General features: G+C 40.6%; 1 long non-coding RNA gene across 2 annotated transcripts in view; it reads right to left on the reverse strand.

Moving 5' to 3' along the window:
• Positions 1–848: 848 nt before the first annotated feature.
• Positions 849–25025, reverse strand: part of LOC133411933 (uncharacterized) — a 30252-nt gene continuing 6075 nt past the window's right edge. For both annotated transcript variants that reach the window (XR_009769705.1, XR_009769706.1), the window contains exons 3-4: positions 14354–15073; positions 849–1143 (exon numbers count right to left, since the gene is read on the reverse strand). This is a non-coding gene — a long non-coding RNA (uncharacterized LOC133411933). The remainder of the gene's footprint in view (positions 1144–14353; positions 15074–25025) is intronic.

Genomic DNA, 25025 nt, shown 5'->3' on the forward strand with positions numbered 1-25025 from the left:
TAATTGAAAAAAATAGACCTTTGAAAAGCCTTTTTTGCTCAGTTAGCCAGTGTTACATGAAAAATATTTCACAGAGCTATTTTGAAATTTGCTGGAGCTAACCATGTGCCTGACTGGTACGCATATTTATTTATAATACAAAAATAAATAAATATCCATCCATACATCCATTTTCTGAGCCGCTTCTCCTCACTAGGGTCGCGGGCGGGCTGGAACCTATCCCAGCTATCATCGGGCAGGAGGCGGGGTACACCCTGAACTGGTTGCCAGCCAATCGCAGGGCACATATAAACAAACAACCATTTGCACTCACATTCACACCTACGGGCAATTTAGACTTGTCAATTAACCTACCATGCATGTTTTTGGGATGTGGGAGGAAACCGGAGTGCCCGGAGAAAACGCACGCAGGCATGGGGAGAACATGCAAACTCCACACAGGGGGGGTCAGAGATTGAACCCCGGTCCTCAGAACTGTGAGGCAGATGCTCTAAAAGAAATAAATAGATTTAAAATAATAAATAAATGTTCTGGATTCCAGAATATTTATTTTTGTCCCCGCTTTTGTTTCTTAAAAAAAAAATTGTTTATTAGAATTAATTAAATTGACTTGTTTACACCACTGCTTAATGTCAGTTTTTATTTACTATATATATTTCTGTATACTTCATGGAATTTTTGGAATTGTGTGAATTCCTCTCACCAGAATCATTCAGAAGGATTTCTCTAATACTGTGTACTACCCTCCCCTTTTAAAATTTTATTTAACACACTTTATTTTTGGTGATGAAATATGAACAAACAAACTGTGGCATGTTCAAATCAATGTGATTTTTATTGACCATACACATGGATTTATACAAGATGTAAACACAGCATGTTATAATGGAAACTATATGAAGCCAATTCTTCAGAAGTGTATAAAAAAGAAATAGTGGTCACAATACAATAGAAAAAATAAATACAATGTTGACACTTTGAATTTTATTTCCAGTAAAAACACTTTGTATGGCAAAACTGGATTATTTGCAGTGTATTTCCATATGTACTCACAATACATACACATTTGTGGTCTCTATTATATTACAGGATAGCACTGTTATGGATCCACAACAATCTCAGTTCATTTTCTGGTGTCACATTCTGCAAAAAAAGACACAAAGAGAGAGAGAGTGGACATGAGTGACACAAGCATGAAATAAAAATACGTAGCCAAAATCATCATTGCCGGGCACTTTTCAAAATGGAATATTGTGTGTGTGTGTGTGTCTCCTATCACAGCGCTGATTCAGCACTTTTGGACTGAAAGACCAGAAAAACAAATACATTGAATGCAGAGTTTTAAGTTACAGTGGGGAGTCCCTCATCATGACTAGCAATACATCTGACTTTTAGCCCTTTTTTTTTTCAACCTTGACCCCCAAGTGTGGAGTGCCGAGAGGACTCCCAGTCAACGGGGGAGCCGCCCAATCACACCCGAGGGAAATGACACAGCCACTCACATCCCAGACACAGTAACGGTCCGCTTTTGCACCGTCACAGCACGGCGAGGAAAGACCCGACTAGTAAAGAAGCCTTTTTATTGTTGAGCGTTACCTTGTATAATAAAACAAAAAATTTCATGAGATTCACACGATAGAGAGTGAAGAAGAGGAGAAATGTAGTTATGGTGGAATACAGTCCCTGGATAGATACAATGCTTCAGACATGGAGCAATTATGAGAGGCCTCAGGGCTCTCCAGAGCTCTTCGACTGCCCACGCTGTCCCGACCAATGCTTAATGTATGCACTATTGTAGTCCACAGATAGCAGCTTGCAGACAGTGAAACTTTGATAACTACACTCACCGTCCATAACATTAGGTACACCTACAGAGCGCCAGACATGGCATGGGTGGAAAAATGTACAGTATTTCTGCCCTTGATGTAAGTACAAGGTGCGTACAAAATACCGATTTGTGGCAACGAAATAGGAATAACGTGTGCACAAAATACTTATTTGTGGTGACCAAATTGGGATAATGTGCGCACAAAATAATTATTTGTGGCCATGAAGTAGGTATAAAGTGCAAACAAATTACTAAATAAAAATGTGTGGCCTCAAAATATGGTACACCTGCTGAAGAAATACAAATCTGTGACTATGACGTAGTTGTAACATGTGTATGAAATACTAATTTGTGGCCACTAAATACTGTGCACATTTAATTCTGAATAACATGCACACAAAATACCAATGTTTCGCCACGTAGTAGGTATAAGGTGCATACAAAATACTATTATATTTGTGGCCACCAAGTAGGTATAGCATGCATATGAAATACTAATTTGTCATTGCTTGCTCAAGTTGTTCATGGGAATGATATTAAAGCTACAAAATAGCATTTTCTGTGCACATTATAACTATTTCGTGGCCACAAATGAGTCTTTCTTGTGTATGGCATAACTATTTTGTGGCTAAAAATGGTCATTTTGTGCCTATGTATACCTACTTAGTGGCCACAAGTAAGTATTTTGTGTGCACGTTATATCTATTTTGTGGCCTCAAATTAGTATTTCGTGCGTACATGTCTTTATTGTGGCCAAATCCTCCCTCCAGGTCGTTAATTAACAATGGTTCTTGTGGTTGCATTTAGGAGTGCTGTGGAGCTGCACTGAATCACACTGAGAGACAATTTGAATATTTTATTCCCTCTCTCTCATGTAGCTGAATAAGGTAAGTGTAATATTAGAAACCCCTCTGAGTGCATCGCGGTGTAGTTCCACTTCACTACAAACTCCAAGCAGCTTATACAGAATAATTTACAAGGCGGCGAGAGTGAGATGCGTAAAGGTTAGATCGTGATGAGATAAAGTGAAGGCTGGATGATGTAACTGCTCGGAGACAATAAGAATAATGTGAGCGCGAGAAATGCGCATGCACACGCGCGGGCGCACACACACACACACACACACACACACGATCGACTATTTGCAAGCCTGACTTATTGTATGTACAAACGTACAGAAAAATTCCCTTTGTATATTTTTCCAATGAATGCCTCTCTGACTGTGCCAATCAAAACTCGGCTTTATTATCTTTTTTGAAAGGCAGAATATTTGACACAGCTCTTATATCGGATGTCGTTGCAAGTGTACCTAATGTGTTGGCATATTCCTCCTACTACACTGTTATTCATCTTGTTCAGTATTATTATGGTAATATGAATATTATTTGGATTACTGTTAAAAATAACGACAATTGGAAGCGTTAGAGTGGCTTCAGGATGTGTGCTAATTCTCTTCACACACACACGCACACACACTTGCCGACATAGTGTGCGTACAACAAAGACGTCTTGGCGGCCCCCTCATTATAAATACATGTCATTGGATCACAGCTCGTCTGAATCCCAGAGTCTGCTGCGCTCTAAGTGGCCGTGACTGAGCCCTGAATGGGTGGCCGAGTGACAGCTACACCAATAGAGCCAGCGGTGTGTGTGAGCGTGCGTGTGTTCATATGTAAAGGGAATGCCGTGGTCCCCCTCCACCACACCCAGCCTATGGGAATGAAATCTTCCCAGCAGGACACGTTTGGCGGCCACTTACACAGACACACACACACACACACACACACACACACATTTAAGCAACGACACTAGACCCTTTATTAAGTCGTGTTCAGCTGATATATTGCGGATTTTTAAGCAATTCTTTCTGATGAGTTTTTACGCTATACAGGTAAGTCCAAATTTAGAGGTCACCTTCATTGTTGTATTGTAACATAGCCACTGAGGTTTATTGGAAGACATGCAGTGCGATTGAATGCATAAAGAACTACAGAGGGTCTCGAACCAAACTCCAGTAATTGTCGTCTGCACAAAGACTATATGGTGTTTGCTGTGTACTCTGTTTGTATGTGTTGCTGCTCCGTGTGTGTTAAAATAGAAGTCGTTTGTAGTTTTATAATTAACATGACATCAATTCTAATTTCCGTTAGCCCCTCTATGGCGTTTCACATTATTATCAAGTTAGTGGACTTTTGTAAGAGACAATTATACGGTTTGGTTGAACATTCTGGTGTTTACATATACAATATTTAATTGTTTTTGTTTTGTTTTATGTGGCAGTTTTAACAGTAAACTTCAACTGGGAGTGACAATTAACAAAGCTAATGAAATGAGTCTTGCGACATTTTAGTCAAAGGTTGAAATGAGGCGTGGTGTATGTCTGAGGGAAATGTGGGACAGTAAGTTTCTTGCTACCTCTACAACAAAGAAGAGCTGGTTCACAGAGACGGATGGAACAATGTGTGTACGCGCGCGTGTGTGTGTGCGTGTATTAAAAGATCTCACACTATCTCTCATTTTGCAGGCAAAAAGTGTCTCTATCCCAGTGGAACCACAAACCAGGCCACAGTATCGTTCTTTTCTTTGCTGTCAGCCTCCCTCCTCATTCGTGTTCCCTTATTTGAGTCAAAGATTGCGTTTCTCTTTGGGTAAAACAAAGTTCTCCCTTTGACACTCTACTTTTACTCCAACCTTGAACCCCCAGAGATACTGTAGGACCTGGACTCAACTTGAAGTCAGTATTTATGTTGAATCATATTGCGTATGATCAAAGACTTATATGTGTACCACACTGTATCTGACAATTAGAAGAGTTGTACTCATGCTGATGTTCTCAGCCCAACCCCCCCCCCCTCCAAATTCACTGTAACTTTGTACCAAAATGTCATATGTAAATGTATTTCTAACATTAAACAAAACTGAAGGAAGCAGGTATAATATACTTTTTATTTCTTTTCCTCAAGCTGCTGTGCTCCCCATGAAACCCCATGCCTCACCTAGTATATTTCTAGCAAAATATTTAGTTACATTGGAGGTAAGAAGTCTTCACACTGCTTCAAATGCCATGTTCTTGAGATACAGTATATAGAAAATTAAGACAGAGATAAATAATTGAGATTTTTTTTCCCACTATTAATATGACCTCCAGTATGATGCATTTTCCGGCGTTGTTTGGGAGATTTTGTTGTGCTCCAATGAAACCAAGGTTGAACCTTGTGGCCATAATTCCAAGAAGTATGTTTGGCGAACACCAAACCTTCAATGACGCATGACGGTTGCGGCATCATATTTTTGGGGCTGTTTTTCTTCAGCTGGAACTACAACCTTAAACAAGGTGGAAGAAATTATGAACAGTTTGAAAAAGTTGTCAGTGTTACAAGTACAAAGCCCCTCAGGCTTCGACCAAAAATATATCACAAAAACCTGGCATTTGAACGGGTGTGTAGACTTTTTATATCTCCACATATCATGTGTCTTTTGTTACAGGCTGCAAATAAATGTGTATTTTCAGAATTGATGAATTTTCAAGTACTTACAAGCCACAACATCAGGAACAACTGCATAATCGAGTGATCCAATAATCAGGCGTTCCGAGGCCATATCAAAAATTCTCGGCGGAGATAATTATTTGCTTTGATTGACACACTCAGAGAGATATTGATCTAACAATATGCGGTTTGCAGTGGTGTAGGACTGTACTACATTTTACGGAGAGCTTTGTAATATTTTGCTTACCCAGGAGATATTAGACATCTCTCAGATTGATGTAGTACACTCCAAACTGCAACCACCAAAATACATATATTGTTCAGTTTTACACTGTACCTAATGAAGTGGCTAGTGGATAGGCCGGATTCATAGGTGAACGTTATTATGACTTTTATTATTTATTTTAACAATAATGTGGAGTTGTTACACGCATCATTAAAATAAAGGTGCACCACGGGAATATAAAGAGCTAATGGGGACGTGAGAATGCTGTGCAGTCCGGAAAGTGCGGTTTTGTAAATGATCTTAGCCAGAGAGGAACCTTACATCCCGAAAGTAGAACACAAAGAGGAAAATGGTGAAATGGCGAATAATGGAAAGCCTGCGAGGGAAAATGAGAGAATGAGGGACAAAGAACGATGTGAGCCTTAAAAAAAAAAAAAAAAAAAAAGTGTCAATGCCGAGCCTCCTTTAGGCATGAGTGAGAAACAATGAGACCCCGTGGTGTGCGAATGGTCGGGGAAATATGCAGACAAACACGCAGACACACACACACGCAGGCACACACCCCACTGGGCCCGAGCCTGTGCCAGTGAGACCGGTCTATGGTTCTATTGACGGAGCTGTCCCTTTCTGTCGAGCTAATGAAGCCTGCAGCCACAAGCATAAAGAGAGTACAGAGGTAGAGCCTTGCGCGTCTTCATCCATTCACTCACTTCCTTCCTTCCTTTAGCATCCACCGCTCGCTCGACGTGAATGAAGGACGTGTGTCCAACTTTACTGGACGCACTGTTATAGAGCATAACATAACAGCTCCATTATAAACATTCGACTTGACTTGGACAATATGTCACTTTTTATGCTCACTTTACACCATTATGTACTTCATACATTCATTTCTTACTGACTTTTTGTTTTTGTTTTAACAAAAGTACATATGTATACATGTAATGTATGTACAGGCACAGTGACATTGAACAGCCAGTGACAAAATGAATGTTATACTTCCTCTCTGTGAAGATGTCCAGTCTAGGCTGCTTTTAATTTATTCATTGAAATGACTTTTGGAACTCATTCAGGTACAACACTGCACACAAAACAGCCCCAAATCATGATGCTGCCACCACAATGGTTCACTGTAGGTATAGTGTATATTTTGTGTGCTTTTTTTAATGGATGAGAATTTAACTAACTTTGCGGAGTGGTATTGCTTTGGACAGGATTGTGGGTCAATTCATTCTTTGCCATACCATGAATGCCAAAAGATGAAATCGGGCCACTTATCAGTGCTTGGGAGAATGTTTAAGATTTGACTTCTATCCACATTTTGCTATTGTCGTTTGCGAATGGCTGAATTCACACTTCCCCCAGGATATGGATGGGTCGTGGTTGTCCGTACAAATGGTCGGTCAAAGGTCCCTGACTTAACACCCTGTGACTTTTTTGGTTAAAGTAGCAACCCTACTGTACCAAACCAAAGACTTTATGAGAACTTGAACGGCAAATATGTGAAGTTACCCAAGTCTTCTATTACTATGACACTATTCCTGGGTGCTGGGAAATTCTAGTGCCCATATCACATTTCAAATAAACCAAATGCTAAAATGTTTCCCCTCATATCCATTTGTTGTAAAAATTCAAGAACAACAAAAAAGAATAATTTACAACATTACCTTATGGCAAAGTATGAATGAACTCACAATCCTGTCTGATGACATCTCACACCACGCAGTTATTTCAATTCTCACAGAGTATATTGAAGCAGTGATTCCCAATACCATAGTAGTACGCAAGAATCACTGAAAACTGTGCATAATGTTTTTTTACATGTAAAATGACATGTAACATGTATGTTACATGTATGTTAGATGTTAGGTGGCTTAAACTTGTGTAAAATCAAGTTTAGTGTAATTGCTAAGTACAATTCCGTTGTATTTAACTTTTAAGTACAATACATTTACACACTTTGTTTTCAAACATTTATTTAGGTATTTATTTAACTTTTATGTGCAATACCTGTACATTTGAATGGAATCACAGTAAATCCATCCATCCATCCATTTTCGGAGCCGCTTCTCCTCACAAGGGTCGCGGGAGTGCTGGAGCCGATCCCGGCTATCTTCGGGCAGGAGGCGGGGTACACCCCGAACTGGTTGCCAGCCAATCGCAGGGGACATACAAACAAACAACCATCCGCACTCACAATTTTTTTTTTGCATTTTAAAAGGGAGGGTCTCACTTTAAGGGAACCAGCCAGCTTTTCAATTGCCCTTTATATTTCCCCTTTCAGCGCTTGTATGTTTTTTAAATACAGCTCAACACGGACATTGCTAATTTACGATATGACCACCTACTTTAAATTTAGGTGACGTCACATCTCCATCCGACCCGTGCGTGTCTAACGCGCCAATGTGACTCCTCCTTCGTCCGTACCTTGGAGCAGCCACAGCGGACGAACAATAGACGGCGCTGCTTATCAAACCGGGGCGGCCGCTTCATTAGAAATGCTGCGAGGCCCCAGACAACGAGCAAAGACTCAGACAACCTCTTCAACTGCCCGTGACCCTTGAACTCTAGGGTCCTCATTCACCTGCTATGAGTCTCGCCCACTCCGTTCTGTTCTGGCGGGATTTCCCACGCTCTCCGCACATTCCCAGTCTACCTCAGCCTCAACACCGCAGTGTTTAGCCGAGACATCATGGAGATTCGCCTTGTGTTTCTTTGCGTCTCGCTGTCTGACACTTGACTTCCCGCCATATTGACTGCACACTACCATGAATATATCCTATAAGTTCGTCGATTTTATTTTTATAGATCTTCTCACAGAGAGGACTCACAAAGTGCTTTATGTGATTAAAATACAGAGTCACTTGACATTATACAGTTAATACAAGAATATATATATTGTATAGGTTGTATTCGCAATCACCCCTAAAAAAAAAATCTGCGATAGTCAATTGAACTTCATATTTAATTTATAAAGTAGATGTTAAGCTGTTAAATATGAGAGCTCGCTGATAGGGTGGACAATGACAGGGTGGACATTTTTATCTAGTGTTAGCATTTAATGAGCACACGGTGGACCTTCACTTGCCAACCTGATTCATTTAGCATGCTGTACTGTTTAACAAATATCCATCCATCCATTTTCAACACCGCTTATCCTGGTTAGGGTCGCGGGACGCCGGAGCCTATCCCAGCAGACTTCGGGCGAAAGGCGGACTGTTCAAGAAATATACTCCAAAATTCTGATATTTCACGATGACAGCGTGGACATGTTAAGCTTGGCAACATTCAACTACCCACACAATATGTAAAATTAGGGTCGCGGGTGTGCTGAAGCCTATCCCAGCTATCATCGGGCAGGAGGCGGGGTACACCCTGAACTGGTTGCCAGCCAATCGCAGGGCACATACAAACAAACAACCATTCGCATTCACATTAACACCTATGGGCAATTTAGAGTCTTCAATTAACCTACCATGTATGTTTTTGGGATGTGGGAGGAAACCGGAGTGCCCGGAGAAAACCCACGCAGGCACGGGGAGAACATCCAAACTCCACACAGGCGGGGTCGAGGATTGAACCCCGGACCTCAGAACTGAGAGCCAGACGCTCTAACCAGTCGTTCACCGTGCCGCCATGTACATCCAATGGGGGAATAAAATATATAAAATGAAGGAAAGATATTTGGAGAGTATACTGGTATGTGTGCAAAAGTTTGGTCACTTAAATAAGACCTCAATTTCATTATTCTGCTACTTTCATGCATGATTCCAAACACAGCCATCGTGTTCATCTGTGATGTCAGTCTTTTACCCACAATCCTTTTCTCCCCCCTCCTGATTATTCTCCATTTTTAAGCACATGAAGGGTAAACTCGTGACAGCCTTTCCCTTCCTCTTCCTGATCATTTACAATTGGTCGAAAGCACCTCATCCGCTTTCCCATTGGACGAAACCCCAGTGATGCGGCCAGCGTGAGCCAAAGAGGAGTGTTATTTTGAGACGCGGCATTAGAGGGTCTTCATCCTCTCTCGCATGGATGAAAGAAAAAAAAATCTCTGGTGCCTTGCAGCATATGGACGCCCTTTGCCACTTTATGCAAATGAGTGAGATGCAGACGCATGTTCACAAATGCAGACAAATGACCCCCCCACCCAATCTGGCCTCTCATTAATGGTCTACTAAAACCAGACACCCTCCCACCCTCCTCAAATAATAACCTATCCACTAAGCTCCCCCCACTCAGTCTTCCGCACCCCCACACCAGTCTACTCTCTCTCTCAAACCACACCCCCCCAAAATGTGAACCCCCCCCCCTCCACTCTCTCTCTCCTGCCACCAGACATGTGATTCGCGTGACCGCCATTTTGCCTCAAAATTGTACCACGCAGCAGCTGCCTCGACGGGCGAATGCAAATAGGGGCGACCCCCGTCGTGTGAATTAATGAGCCTGGAAATATAAATTGTCCAATCAAATGTTAACATTTTCTTATCAGTCTCACGGCTTTCTAGTCTGCAATTTAACTTCCCGCAATGCTTCCGAGTTACAATTTCTCCCCGAAATCTGTCCTGTCTATATGTTTTCACGCACAAGCCCCTATCCCCTCTTGCAAAATCAGCCAGCTCACGATATGTTCACTGCCATGGTAACCAGACAGCCATGTGCATGAAAATGAGACTACCGCGGTCTGTCTGCCTGGAACCCTTCTTAATTAATGTGTGTGCTTGTCTGAGCCACCTCTGTTTGTTCAATATTTTCACCTATGCATTACACAGCTCAGAAAAAATTAAAAACACAAACAAACAAATCTTTTCTGAGAAGTGTTTATGTCATTTTCTGTAAACGTATATGTTGATAATTCTCAAATTGGGACGCAGATTCCCTCTAGTGGTAAATGAAGAATTACTGAATAAAATGTTCAGGCTGTGCATAATGTTACAGTGGCCTCAGCTTTTCTTTCTTTCTCTCTTTTTTTTTTTTTTTTTAAATCGAGTACAGTACATTTGCTAAATACAGTTCAGTTGTATTTAACTTTGAAGTACAATGCATTTGCACTGAATCTTTTCCATTTGTTTGTTTTCAAACATTTATTTCGATACAATTTTCATTTAACTTATGTGCAATACATTTTAATTGAATGTAATTATGTGTACTATTTAACCATAGTGTTAATGGTTAAACCGTACATAGTGTGACAGTGGCTTACCATTATTTTAATCTACTTTTTCGTAATTTGCCTTGTTTTGTATGAACATCTATGCTACTATATTTTAATATTGGTCATGATAGTGGTACTTGGAATGCACGTTTTGTTTTGTGGTACTTGGTGTAAAAACTGGAGAACCACTGGTCTATATAATGGAGACACGAGAATAGGAAGCAGCATTGACACCAAATTCCATCCTTGATTTTACGTCGTCTTATTTTTCTTTTAATTGTTTAATCTTACCGTGGTCTCTTAATTTGTGTGTGTGTTTATGCGCGTGTCTGTGTGGGGGTGTGTGTGTGTGGGGTGGGTGGCGATGGATATGACAGAGCACTATCTGATTAAAAAAGAAAAACGCTTAATCTTCTATACTCAATCATTTGCATGTAAACACGCACACCATATGGCACAGTAGCCACAGCTCTAATCTCACGTCAACCGAAAAGCTATAAAAACAACACGGCTTAAAACAAAATCTAAATGCCGTGATTACGTTTATAAAAAAAAAAAAAAAAAACAACAACAAAAAAAAACACCTGCCTCCTCGTCATCGCCGGGTGCTCATCGCAATTATCGGCATGGACTAGTAACAATTTGGCGGGTTATGCAAATGATATTAACCTGTCATTTGCATCCGACAGCGACTAAAGCGAGGCACAGATCAAAGCGGCGAGACGCGCCCGCCATCTTTGGCAGAGGCAAAGTCTGTCCGCCATTTTGTCTGAAGCTGTGCCCATCTGGATGGAAAAAAGCAAACACACACACACACACACAGCCCTGCGCAGAGATACAGTGATGACGAAGGCAGGCCTTTGTGATTGGAGCTCTGCGGTGTGCTCCTCACTGGCACACAATCCAAAGTTGTGATCTGAGTGGCTCTCCTTTCATCAAATATTTAATTATATTGTATATGATGGGTGTTCTCCCACATCCCAAAAACATGTATGGTAGGTTAATCGAAGACGCTAAATTGCCCGTAGGTGTGAATGTGAGTGCGAATGGTTGTTTGTTTATATGTGCCCTGTGATTGGCTGGCGACCAGTTCAGGGTGTGCCCCGCCTCTTGCCCGAAAATAACTGGGATAGGCCTAGTGAGGATAAGCGGTATGGAAAATGAATGAATGAATGATGGGTTATGTAATTTTTGAGAAAATAGTTTTGTGGGATTTAGTGAAGGTTGTGGGGATAACTTTTGACTTTGTAAGTGATAGTGATAACTCTTTAACTAATCATTACAGAGTTCCCCCACAGTGTTGCAGATTTTTAAAGCGATATTTTATTCTTAGCTTATTATTTATTATCTTACTGTGATGCCCTTGCATGGAGGAAACATCTTATTATCTTCTCCTCACTAGGGTCGCGTGCGTGCTGGAGCCTATCCCAGCTATCATCGGGCAGGAGGCGGGGTACACCCTGAACTGGTTGCCAGCCAATCGCAGGGCACACATAAACAAACAACCATTCGCACTCACATTCACACCTACGGGCAATTTAGAGTCTCCAATTCATGCATGCTTTTGGGATGTGGGAGGAAACCGGAGTGCCCGGAGAAAACCCACGCAGGCACGGGGAGAACATGCAAACTCCACACAGGCAGGGGCCGGGGATTGAACCCCGGACCTCAGAACTGAGAGGCAGACGCTCTAACCAGTCGGCCACCGTACCACCAAGGGGATTTCAATGTATTGTCATTTTTGAGCAAAGACGTTTACTGAGATTTCTTGAAAGTGATGGCGATAACTTTTGGGAGGAAACGGCTTTGTAAGTGACGCGGCCTTACAGGGTGTCCCCAAAAAAATTACTCACTCTTCGACTGGCCGTTACTCATGTATTTTGGTTTTTGTTTCACATGCAAATAGCTCTAAATAATTGCAAATGTACGATTAACAGCAAAAATAAAATTGGTCACCAAGTATTACTGGAAGTACAAAAAATGTAATAGAAATGCAAAGACAATTGAGTAGACAGTTTCGCAGTTAAGTTTGAAGCAGATAGAACCGTTCAAGACGTCTATAAGGAACATTGTGGAAGATCTCCAGCCCCACAAGAGAAGAGCAATTGGAGAAAATGCTCAGGTTGTGAGATAGATATCCCAAAATCAAACATTGAGTAGACAAAGACTGTTTACTTTTATGCTAATAAATTATCTTGAGTTCAATGTTATTTTCTTTCATTTAGCTCATCAGACTTGTTTCTACAGTATGTCAATAAACACCCAATATAGATCAAAACGAAATATATGAGTAATGGCTTGTCAAACAGTGAGTAACTTTTTTCGGTACACCCTGTCCACAGTGTACAGTATATGCTGAGGTACTTGGAGTCAATGGAGTTTTGCTGCATATGTGAGAGCAAGAGTGGTAACAACTGCGCTGTCAGTAGAAAGAGAAGTTCTGAGTAGAACTTGTGAGGGATGTGGGACCAAAGATGACAAATGTGTCACAGTTGAATTTGAGTGTTAGTTTGAAGCCAAGATTCTATTTCAGTAATGCAGTTTGAGAGTGGGAGAGTGGGTGACAGGAGTGATGATTTTGGTGGAAATGTGGAGCTGAATGTCATCGGCAGGCAGTGGTGCTTAAGTTAATGATGGTGGATAATACGACCGCGGGTGAGAATTAGGGAGGGGAATTGAAAAGTGCCTCGTGCTTTGGTTCCTAGGAATTGTTTGTTTGCTTGCGTGATTATTCCGCTTTTTGAGTTCTCTTAGTAGTCTCGTTCTTGTCTGTGATTGGGTTCATGGGTGAGAATAACGGAAGAGCACGGAGGAGCAAGAAATGTATTGACTGTACTGATGTTCACCTCTATCGGATGTGCCTCTGAGAAGACTCCCTTAGCTCTCTGGCAGTGGCAGTTTCTAAAAAAATTGTTTGTACAATCATGTGGAAGGTTAAATATGTTCTTATTCTATCGAACACATTTTTTGGTTTATATCTGATTTAGTTTCGGAGCAACCTAAATGCAAAAGAAGCACTGTAAATATTCCCAAATGTCAGAAACCAAAGTGGCTTATATTGGGAAATTTATCAAGTGAAAAAAAAATCCATATCCAGTGGATTAAAAGATATCCTGGTAGGAATAATGAACATTAGAAGCTCTCCTTTGACTGTTCACAGTCTCAATATTTAAAGTTGTATCAGTTGGTCTTAAAAACCTAAACACCTGTATTTCATTTACGCTGGACCAATAAGAGTGGAACTGGACAAAATTCTGAGGCACTCTGATATCTTGTAAGATACGCAAAAACAGCTAAGGGCTTTTGAGTCTCCTGACATATTTTGAGAAGTAAGTTTTACATTACAGATTACGAGTGCATACTGGATATGCGGCATCTTCTGTCCAAAGTTGAAGATATTAAAGAGTTAAAGCAAATAAAACCCATTTGTATTATTTCATTCACTCATCCAATGAGAATTGGTAAGCGAATCGAAAAGGAATCGGATCGCTAAGGAGTGTCGCTTATCGAATGGGAATCGTTAAATTCTTATCAATTCCCATCCCTCGTGAGAGTGCACAGGAGTGGGACCTAGAATTGAACCCTGGAGGACACCTCGGGATGTAATGCGATATTGCAGCCATGTTCAAACTGAGATTCTAAAAAGTACTTACCATTAGAATGAGAGCTCTGTGGTCCTCTTCTTTCCTGTTCAGTCCATTTTGTGGAATAAAACTACACACATCATGGACGCAGAAATGTGTTTCTGGTTTGAACACATGCAGTCGCACGGCTCACTATAGACTATAGTGATAGCAAACCAAGAAAAAGGGAAAAAACATCAACAGCTGAGGATGGAAAGAAGTCAAAAGTCTCATACTGGTTTTGAAAGAAGGTGGGGAATACGTCAATCTTTTGTAGGGAAAAAGATGAAGAAAAAGAACTATCCCTCTTGGCTGTGTTTCAGCATTCACTGTATTGGAATCAATTGGGTGGGGGGAGAGATCCCCCTCAGCAAAACCACACGCAGCCAAGTGGAGACGGGGTCCGGTCCAGCTGAGAGGGGCCGCACAGGGCCCGTCCTTTGGAGGCCCGCGGGCCCCCGAGGCCACAGAGAAGCACAGGAAACCCTACATGGAGGCGAGCATGCTTCCTATTGATTTCTCCCGCAGAGGTGCTTTTAGCCTTCAGGGACCTACTCCATCCTTCCCTGCCCACTCACTAGCTCCCCGCTCGGGCTTCGTGGTTTGAGCTGGACCCCTGGATGGAGGTGCGGGCCACAGGAGGAGAGAAGGAAGAGCCCATGGCAATGATGATGAGCTGCACTGGGGTCTTGGAGTTCACTCGTCTACACGCATTCATCCAGCCTTGCAACCACCCACCCATGTTTCCGTCTGAAAAAAAGAGAAAGGAGTGTTTTACAAAATCTCACCTTTGGCATTCAGCATCCCTGCGTTCAATGCAAATGCAAATGCAAACAGTAACACTTTGATTAAAAATATGTGGGAAGAAAACGCCAACTTGCTCTTTTGTAACCTGCCCCAAGGCGCCCACCACTGCTCACAAACAAATAAAAATGGGCTCCATGTGCTTTTTGAAACACAGCCTGCTCATAGTAGAGACATTTACAATAGAATACACTATACACAATAAAAATCTGTTTAGCAGCTTTTTGTTAAGCAGCACATGATATTATATTGAAAGATTAAAAAAAAAAAAATTAATTAAAAAAAAAAAAATATATATATATATATATATATATATATATATATATATATATATACAATAGCCGAAGCGCAATACAACAATGAGCTTCAAGGAGACCGCTGGTGGGAGGATATGACACAACTGACAGTTCAAATTAAAATAAATGAAATAATAATAATAAAAATATTATATTTTTCCCCCCACATAAAAATATGTAAAATAGTTAAACCTATAAAGTCCCTGTAAAGTGAAAATAAATATTTCTAAATTTGACACACTGCGGAGAAAGTGTTGTTAACAATCCTGCCATATTTGAATGATTAAAAAAAATCATCAAGTATATAAAACGAGGCTTCAAAATTGTGAAAAATCAAGCTATTCTCTTTGCTCTCAGATGCTGCGGGTCTGCGCTGAATGCACTGAAACCATGCCCCGCTCAACTGTCAATCGAATACCACTACTACAACCTCTAAAGGGTCTGGTGTTAATGAATCAGTCTTCTATGTTTTTGCAAAGCGCATAAATGAAAGATTAACAACCAACGTGCTGCTAGAAATGATCAAATTTTATATAATTGGTCCAAAAATTATTATGCATCTTTGTTCATCTATCTATGCCAACGACGTACTGTGACAGGCAGAACAAATAAATGCTCTTCCACTAAATGTGTTTCCACCAATTGTCATTAATACAACAGAATAATAGCTTCATGCTCAAATAAACAGGCCCATATTCCACAATGAGTAAGTAAATTGAGCCAAGATCATCATTATTTCAATATATAAACTTTTATATATTTTTGTTTGGTGACGTGCCCTGAGATTTTTCAAATGCAAAAGTATGTGCCTCGACTCCATAAAGGCTGGGAAACACTGCTCTAAATCATGTTATTATGTTGATACAATGTCATCTTTTATGACTGCTCTTTTCTATGCCCAACAAATTGCAGAACCCTCCTTCTCGGCACCCCCGTCCCCACATCCCCGTTTCTGTCGGAACAAGCAGCGAGCATCACATTGAGCTCAGTGTGGTTTGGTGGAAAATGATTCGGACAATGAGGGTAGTGCGATAAAAGGACTCTGTTGCAGTGGTGTGTTTGCCAATGTGAGTTGGCTGTTATGTGCCTGTTTTCAATAAATAAAAGTGGGGGAGCAGCCAGAGTCGGCCCTCACTGGCCTTGGCCCGAGGAGTGACGTGGAGTGAGACTGGGTGAGCCGGAGGAAGATTCGGACACAATGCTCCCATTGAGCGGGTCCACACATGGGTGTTAACTCCCCATTCCTTCACACACAATACCCCCCCTGATCCCCCCTACACACATAAGGGCCGGCGTAAGGGACAATGTTGGTTCAGGGCAGCCCTCCTCCGCCAGGCAAGAAAGAATGGAGACACATTATTAAGATGGGAGGAGGGGGAGGCAGTTGTGGAGGGGGAGGGGGGGGGGGGATGTAGGGGATTGGTGGTGCCGTGACCCATGGCTTTGCACTTGACGAACAAAACAGAGATGTGTCCGTGACCACAATCACACGATGGCCTTGAATAATTACACGCTTTCAGAAGTTGGCGCAGGGTTCTGTCTGCTATTCTAACATTTTAATGCTTAGATTAGTTTATCAGTGGTTTACGCTGTAAACAGCATCTAGCAGCATTGTTGCTAATTTTAATGAATCCTTTTACAGTGGTGCCTTGAGATGCGAGTGACTTCACTTACGGGCTATTTGAGATACGAGACGTTGTTTGGCCGTTTTTTGCTTTGACTTGCGAGCGCAAAGTATGGTGGCAGTGAACTCAACTCAATTCACTTCACTCCAAGAAGCAGTTTGGCAGGTAGGACTGGTGGAAAACTCTGCAAAAAAGAGGCTTCAAGCTGTTTATTCTAGCTCCCAGTTGACGTTTACTGTCAAACTAAACAATAAAACGAAGATAAGTAAACTTTGTGTATTTACAATCACATACATTAGCCTTTAGTTCACTAGCGTAATGCTAATACTAACAAATAATGGGAAACTCCTTTGATGTGCTAACGCTAGCACAAAAAATAATCTATGTTCCCTTTAAGCCACAGGTGTCAAACTCAAGGCCCGGGGACAAGATCCGGCAAATCATGTGTGTCAACGTCCATGATTCTTGTTCAAATCTGTACCAAAATTTCAAATTGTCATATATCATAAACGATAATGTTGAAATATTGCAAGCATTTTTATGTTACCAAACATTAATAATGGTTGAATAACCCATTACCCTTGATTTATGATTCCAAAACTAGTTCATAAATTTTGTGTGTAAATATGGTGAGACGATTAAAGATTTTTATGTTTTCACAATCATAATGGCCCTCTGAGGGAAACCGTAACTACAATGTGGCCCACGACAAAAACGAGTTTGACATCCCTGCTTTAAGCAATGGATAATTGAAAACAAACAACACAGCAACACTTGTAAACAGACAACACAACAGTATTCACAGTCATATATTCTTTATTCTCTGCAAATAACGAATAATGTTAGTGCCATATTGAGGAGCTGAGACCCAGCAGCTGAGACCTCGATACAATACTCCAGCTCTCTGTCTTATACTGCATAGCAATTTAAAAAAAAATTCCGACCAATTCAGTGAAATGGAATGAATTTCTGCTAATGTGCTACTGCACAGTGGTTGGGTATGACTGTTTTCAACAACATCAATTATATGATGGAAAACATGAAAAAACTTTATCACTATTGAAGAAAGATAGTGATGATGTTTTTGGCTCATGTTCCGATTGTACACAACATCTGAACAAAATCAAAATAAACCTGTGACTTGTATTCTGTACACAGAAAATGTCTGCAAGGGATAAATAACCACTGACATTGTCACAGAGGTAAATATTTGCAGGCTGTGACTTTAACAAGGAACCTAAATGTCGTTGAAAAATAAACATCTGGCAGTATCATCTAGCTTAAAATAACCAAATTCAACAGACCTTTTGTGCCACTGTCCACACCTCATTTCCATGCACACACAACATGCTACTTCCTGCAATATATATATATATATATATATATATATATATAAATATAGTCGCAATTGTATCCCCCCCCCTTCAATTCTAAATACAGAGGTACTGTGACTTACAAGTGACCTGACTTTTGCTTTGCAAACATTTTAGATACAAGTGCTATATGGTGGCAGCGAACTCAACTGAGCTTACAACAAACAGTAGTTTGGAAGACAGAGAACAACTCTTCAAAAACGAGGCCAATTGCGTACTTCAAGTGGTTTATTGCCACTGCCAGTTGACGATTACTATCAAATTAAACATATAACAAAGAGAATTACACATTTGGGTAATTAAAACAACCATGTAACTTTGCCTTAGAATTCCTCCCTAGCTTAATGCTAACTCAAAATGCAAAATGCCATAGATGGGCTGATGAGTAGCATCAATGTTACGGTGTTGTAATGCTTTCAACAATGGATATTTGAATGGTGCAGCAACACATGGAGACAGACAATATAACAATACTCACAGGCATACAGTGGTGCCTTTAGATACATGTTTAATTCATTCCATGACTCAAAACACTCAAATTGTCTTTCCCCGTTGAAATTAATAGAAATTCCATGAATCCATTCCAACACCCCCAAAAAACAAGTGGTCTTTTTTTAATAAGGAAAAATAGCACTCTATACTATTTTATTTTAGAAAACATAGATTCATATCATAATTAAATAGAATGTTAAGTATGGAACAGTTCGTACGTCATGAAAACAAGAAGAATAGACTTATTTTACTACTGCTGTAAGTGACTGTGTAAAATGCTGTAATGTAAGGCATTTTTCACAAAGGATACCGGATATATGCTTGGCCGTGAGTATTGTTATAGTATCTGATCAAAAATATCCGTCAGAAAACGGCTCATATCTCGAAAAACCTCATCAGCCAGGTCATTCATATCTCAAAGTGCCACTGTAATGGCATTTTCATTCCTTGCACTGGGGAATGATCATTAGCGATACCCGTGCTTTGAGTTGCGAGCATAGTCATGGAACAAATTAAACTCGTAAGTCGAGGCACCACTGTACTCTCATATGAATTGCGCTAGCAGACCGTCAGTTTGAATTGCTTGAAATGACAGTTTGGGCTTCATCCTCACTCTTTAAAAGCTTTGCGTTTGTGGATGAGTGCAGCAATCACATCCTTCGCTGACTTTTTAAAACATCCTGAAGCACACCTCCGAGGACTATTTAACAAGCACTTGGCTTTCCGCGGTAGTAAGGTGTTTTGTGCGTGTGTGTATGAGCTGAGGAGTGAGGCTGCCAGCATTAACAACCCTTTGCTAATGTACTCTTTTATTTCATATTCAAGACAGGTAAACTCTCCCCTGGCGGAAAAAAAGTGGTAATGGAGGGGGTGGCGTATCTCTTTTAAATGTATAAAGGAAGCTACAGTATGTGTGTGGCTGTGTCGGTGGGAAAAAAAAAGCCTGACTTTGTGCTCTGATGTAAAAGACTACATGTACTGTATGTACACTGGTAAAACATGAGGTATGGCAAAATGAGAGCATGACCATTTCATCAATGGGGGAAAAAGACTGGCACATAGAGGAAATAGATAAGGAGGGGGGGGGGAGGGTCATAAACATGCACTGGCAGAAGAGAATATCCAGAAGAGGAACAAGAGGATGTTGTGTGTGTGTGTGTGTGTGTAGGGGGCCACACAGAGGAGTAACAAATGATGTCTGTCTTTGCTTGTCTGTCTGCATCCTGAGTGACAGTTTATCACCTTGGCGGCAGCATGCGGGCGCAGCAGGCAGGTTGGCTCTCACGCTTCTGAGCAATCCCGCCACCTCCCCATCCATTTCCTTCTCCCTGTTTTGTCGGAACTGCACCTCCGACTCTCATCCGCTTACAGCCACATCAAATCTCGCCCAAATCGCCGCCTCGACACTCTGCGCTTTTGTCAAAACCTTTTCTTCCTCTCGCTGTTGGTGATCAGTCGCTATTTCAATATCTGCTGAATGCATTACCATGGCGCAGCACGGTGGCCTAGTAGTTTCAAACACTGGGTTTAAAAAACTAGAAAAAAAAGGTAATGAGATTAGGAATATATTACAAACCCCAATTCCAATGATGTTTAGACATTTTGTAAAATGTAAATACAAACAATAATACAATGATTTGCAAATCCTTTTCAACCTATGTTCAATTGAATACATGACAAATACAAGATATTAAATGTTCAAACTGAAAAAGTTGACTGTTTTTTTTCTTTTTCTTTTCTTTTTTTCAAATATTCACTCATTTTGAATTTGATGCCTGCAACACGTTCCCCAAAAAAGCAGGGACAGGGGCATGTTTACCACTGTGTTACATCACCTTTCCTTTAAACAACAAACAATAAGTCACTTTCAGAAAATGATAGGGCACACAGGCTAATCTAGCTGGGTAGGTAGGTAGGTAGATAGATAGATAGATAGATAGATAGATAGATAGATAGATAGATAGATAGATAGATAGATAGATAGATAGATAGATAGATAGATAGATAGATAGGTAGATAGATAGATAGATAGATAGATAGATAGATAGATAGATAGATAGATAGATAGATAGATAGAGAGCAGAGTTGGTCACATATGTACAAGTCACAAGCAAGTTTCAAGTCATAACCTTCAAGTCACAAGTCACTGTGGGGAGAAAATAAAAATAAAAAAATCAAGCAAGTCAAGTTGTGTCGCCACTAAATTTCAAACAAGTCGAGTCAAGTCGTTACTTGGTTTCAGCAAGTCACAAGTCAAGTCATACAATCTTGCTCCAGTCGCAACATATATTGACAAATTCAGGAGACTGTGGAGTCAACCCTTGTCTACAAGCCATGGATAGCAATAATTTTCAAATAGTAGATGCCACATCCCCCATAAAATTTTATAGTTGCCTATATTACTGTAATAGTTTAAACCCTTAATATACCCTTAACACATTCAGTGCCACTGACTGCTTTAGAAGTCAAATATCCATGCCTATATTACTGTAATAGTTTGGGAGGGCTGGCACTGAATGAGTTAACTATGCTCCCAAAATACCCCAATGTAATTTAAAAGATATCTTACAAGATGAACCTTACAACTGAATGGCTTAAAGCTCAACATGTAGAATGTTCTTCAACAAAAAAGTAAAGTTACCTCGAAACAGACAGTACACGAATTGTACATTTTGGGATGACTTTATCAATGATGAGAAGTTAAAATGATCTACTTGTTTTGACCAGTTTTGTTCTTCTTTATGCCAAGTACGGTGCTCTTTTTCCTCATTTGAGCAGATCCAATAATTAAGCCGAGGCACATATTTTACATGGCCCAGTGACACCACCATACAAGAATGACACAAACAGTATCTATACTGAAATAATGCCGATAATAATTCTGACAACAGATGCATACACAGGTTAATTGTACCTTCTGCCATCTAAAGGACGAGCATTTAATTGCCCTGTCCGTCCCTATACGTCACTGGCATGGATGGATGAACAAAGAGACATTATCGGCAGTAAAAATGATATAATTTCCTGTAGCACGCCTGATGATTCTAAAGTGCGGCAGTTGAGAATAACTGCGCACCATCGGTGAGTTTATACTATTAGTTTAGGGATGTACATTATTTTGCAATTCTGATGAATCACAATGTCTGATTCTCAAGGTTAGAATCATATCTAATGACATCATGATTATTAGAGATGGGCGAGTACCAATAGCTGTTCCCGGTATCTCATGAAGACTGCCGATATCAGCCACCGATACTCTGACATCGGGTACGTCCTCCTTGCCAGTAGTTGGCGTTACACTGCAGCAGTTTGACACATCGGCGAATCATCATATGCATCAGAAAGATAGAAAGGTCTTTGTTCACATTTATCTGTCATTCTGCTTATTTAAATTTTATGTATCTAAAGTACTAATGGTATCAGTATCGGTGAGTACTTAAGTATGAGTACTCGTAGTGGTATTGGTCTGAACAAAAAAGTGGTCTCTAATATCCCTAATAATTGCTAATTATTTTTATGGGTGCTAAAATTCAACTGGGGTAAAAAATAGACTCAGGCAACATTTATAGAAAAATTGAGCAACGTAAAAAATGTATGTAATGTTGAAAATAATAAATCTTGGATCTGCACCAAAATGTGAAAGTTTCTTTTGTTGTCTGTTCCCCACAAAGTTTGTCAGAATTTGATGGAAATTGAGTAGTTTTAGTGTGGGGCTCGTTAATAAGCAAACAAATGGAATGACAGCATTAACTCCTCAGTGGAGGTGATAAATATCATTTCCTAGTTTCTACTCAAATTGTCCCTTCATCTGAGGAGCAACATGACCCCGCGAATATTTCCCCTCCAAAAAAATGTGCACAACAAGACTCAAAGCTGTGATGCTCCTCTTCCCGCAGGCGGACAAAAGCATTGTCATCTGCATTCTGGCCTACGGAAAGGCTTCTCGCTGTCTTGCCGTGCGTCGCTTCAAAGGTGGCCCAAACAGCACGACGCACACTCCGCTAACAAACCTCATTAAGGCTCCATACACAGCGGCTCTGTGCTAACACTGTGGCTGTCACGCACGCGCTCTCTATGCACGTGACGTCCACAAAGCATCTTTACAGAGCTAATTAGGAGGCTCCCCCACTCAATTTGAAACTCATCTGAATAGGAGGGAACATGATAACGAGGAGGACGGATGGGAAAAGGCGGGAGACTAACGTAACAAAAGAAGAAGTGGAGAGAGCTGGTGTGGAATTAAAAGCAGCCAGCTCAAGCAGGCTGAGGGGGAACTAAGTGACGGTGACTCTCCTCTGTGGAGCGTTAGCTTCTTCGTGAGCGTGGCGACACCGTCGTCGGTGCGAGAGCCACGCAGGGTTAGCAATGGGAGGAACAGCCCCTCGGCGCCAAAAGAGCAGCTGCCGACATTTCTAAAAAGCTCCTCGAGAAGCTTTTAAACAGGAGCGGGCGAGCAATAATGGAAAGAGCAAATCCTCCCTAAATGTGAGGCTGCTTAAAACCTGCGTGATGTTTTTGACCTTCTTTGCTTTTGAGCAGGCTAATTGTTTTTAGAGGAGCACGGCAAGCAAATGATGAGGGTTGTCCTCTGTATGAAATGTCTTTCAGCACCTCCCCTCAAAGACAGACAGAAGGTCACGTCGAGCTGCTAAACATTTACTACATCTTTGTAGAACTCTCCTCCTTTTCTCGTTACTGTCGATTTTCTAGATGTAGACATACAGTATTTGCAGTGGTGCGAGGGAAGAAAGTACAAATATTTTGTTACTCTATTTAAGTAGATTTCTAAGGTATCTGTTCTTGAGTATTTTTTTCTGATATTTTTTTTACGTCTACGCCGTTACTTTCTACTCCTTACTGTGTCCAAATGGCCTTGTTACTTTTTTCAACCTCTGCAGATGACACAGCATTAAAAAAAAAAACCGACGGAAACAGGGAGAAGTAACGCCAAGCCTAAAAAGCACCAGCTTCTGGCGTTAAAAAAAACTCTCCGTCTAATATGAAAAACCAAATCTGAATCCTCTTATGTCCAAACTGGGTCAATTTCATATTTTTTCACAAATCGATAATAGTGGTCAGTCCCCACGTGGGTATGTTATTTTTACAAACTATTGACCAATCTAAGTGTTGAACATGGATTGCTCTCTTTGATGAGTCAATGTTAATGGCTCACCAAAGCGATACTTTTGGAGATGCGAGGATTCCGCACATCGCCAGCGATATACAGGTAAAGTGTATTTTTCTCTCTCCGGTTCTCATCATTACCTCTCGAGTAACAACGTCCACAAAGCTGTTGGAACACGCTTTGATAGCGTAAAAGAGTTACTGTTTTTGTTTGTAAAATATTTTTGTTTTCATTGTTTTTAAGTTACGACAATGGGTATTGCATACAATTGACTATAAATTGATTTTTACGTTTTACATTTGTACTTAAGGGTAGGTTTGCAGTTACCCCCCCCAAAAAAAATTTTGTTGTCATATTTGTTTAAACCGTCATTATGACATGATAACTACTGTATGATCTGTAAAAAGAAATGAGTCCCTGACGCCTCATAAGTCAAGCCTTCTGTCTCTGATTGGTTGTTTTTGCTTGGGCGTAGTGGTTACTTGTACATGAAATTCAAGGCAGAAGATGGAACTAAAGACAGTTGTTTTTATTTATTTCTTTTTTTTTAATTGCTAACTCCCCTTTAAGTACATCTCAGAGTCTGTGTTCTCACTTTTACCTAAGTAAAGGAGTTAAATCAGTACTTTTACTTTCAAAAGTGTTTTTTTAATAGGCGTGAGTGCTTTTGCCACTTCTGTACATTTGTAAAGGTACAGAGAGGTACAGGTACATTGGAGTTTTTGTTACTTGTAACTCCATAATAAGATGAAAGAATAATACTCATAATCTATGCAATTAACCAGTGCTCATGACGCCTGGTAAAACACAACGATAGTTAGCAACGAAGCACGACGTGGGCTTCGTTTTGCATTTGTTTGTTGCTTACACTATTGTTTCAAAGCTCGTATATATTGAATGTGTGCACGTGCAAGCAAACAGCTTGGATTGATTGATTGATCGATTGACTGATTGATTGGTGTATTTGAGCATACAAACATAGAAAAG

The sequence above is a fragment of the Phycodurus eques genome, chromosome 13 (genome assembly GCF_024500275.1).
Source record: "Phycodurus eques isolate BA_2022a chromosome 13, UOR_Pequ_1.1, whole genome shotgun sequence".
Classification (NCBI taxonomy): domain Eukaryota; kingdom Metazoa; phylum Chordata; class Actinopteri; order Syngnathiformes; family Syngnathidae; genus Phycodurus; species Phycodurus eques.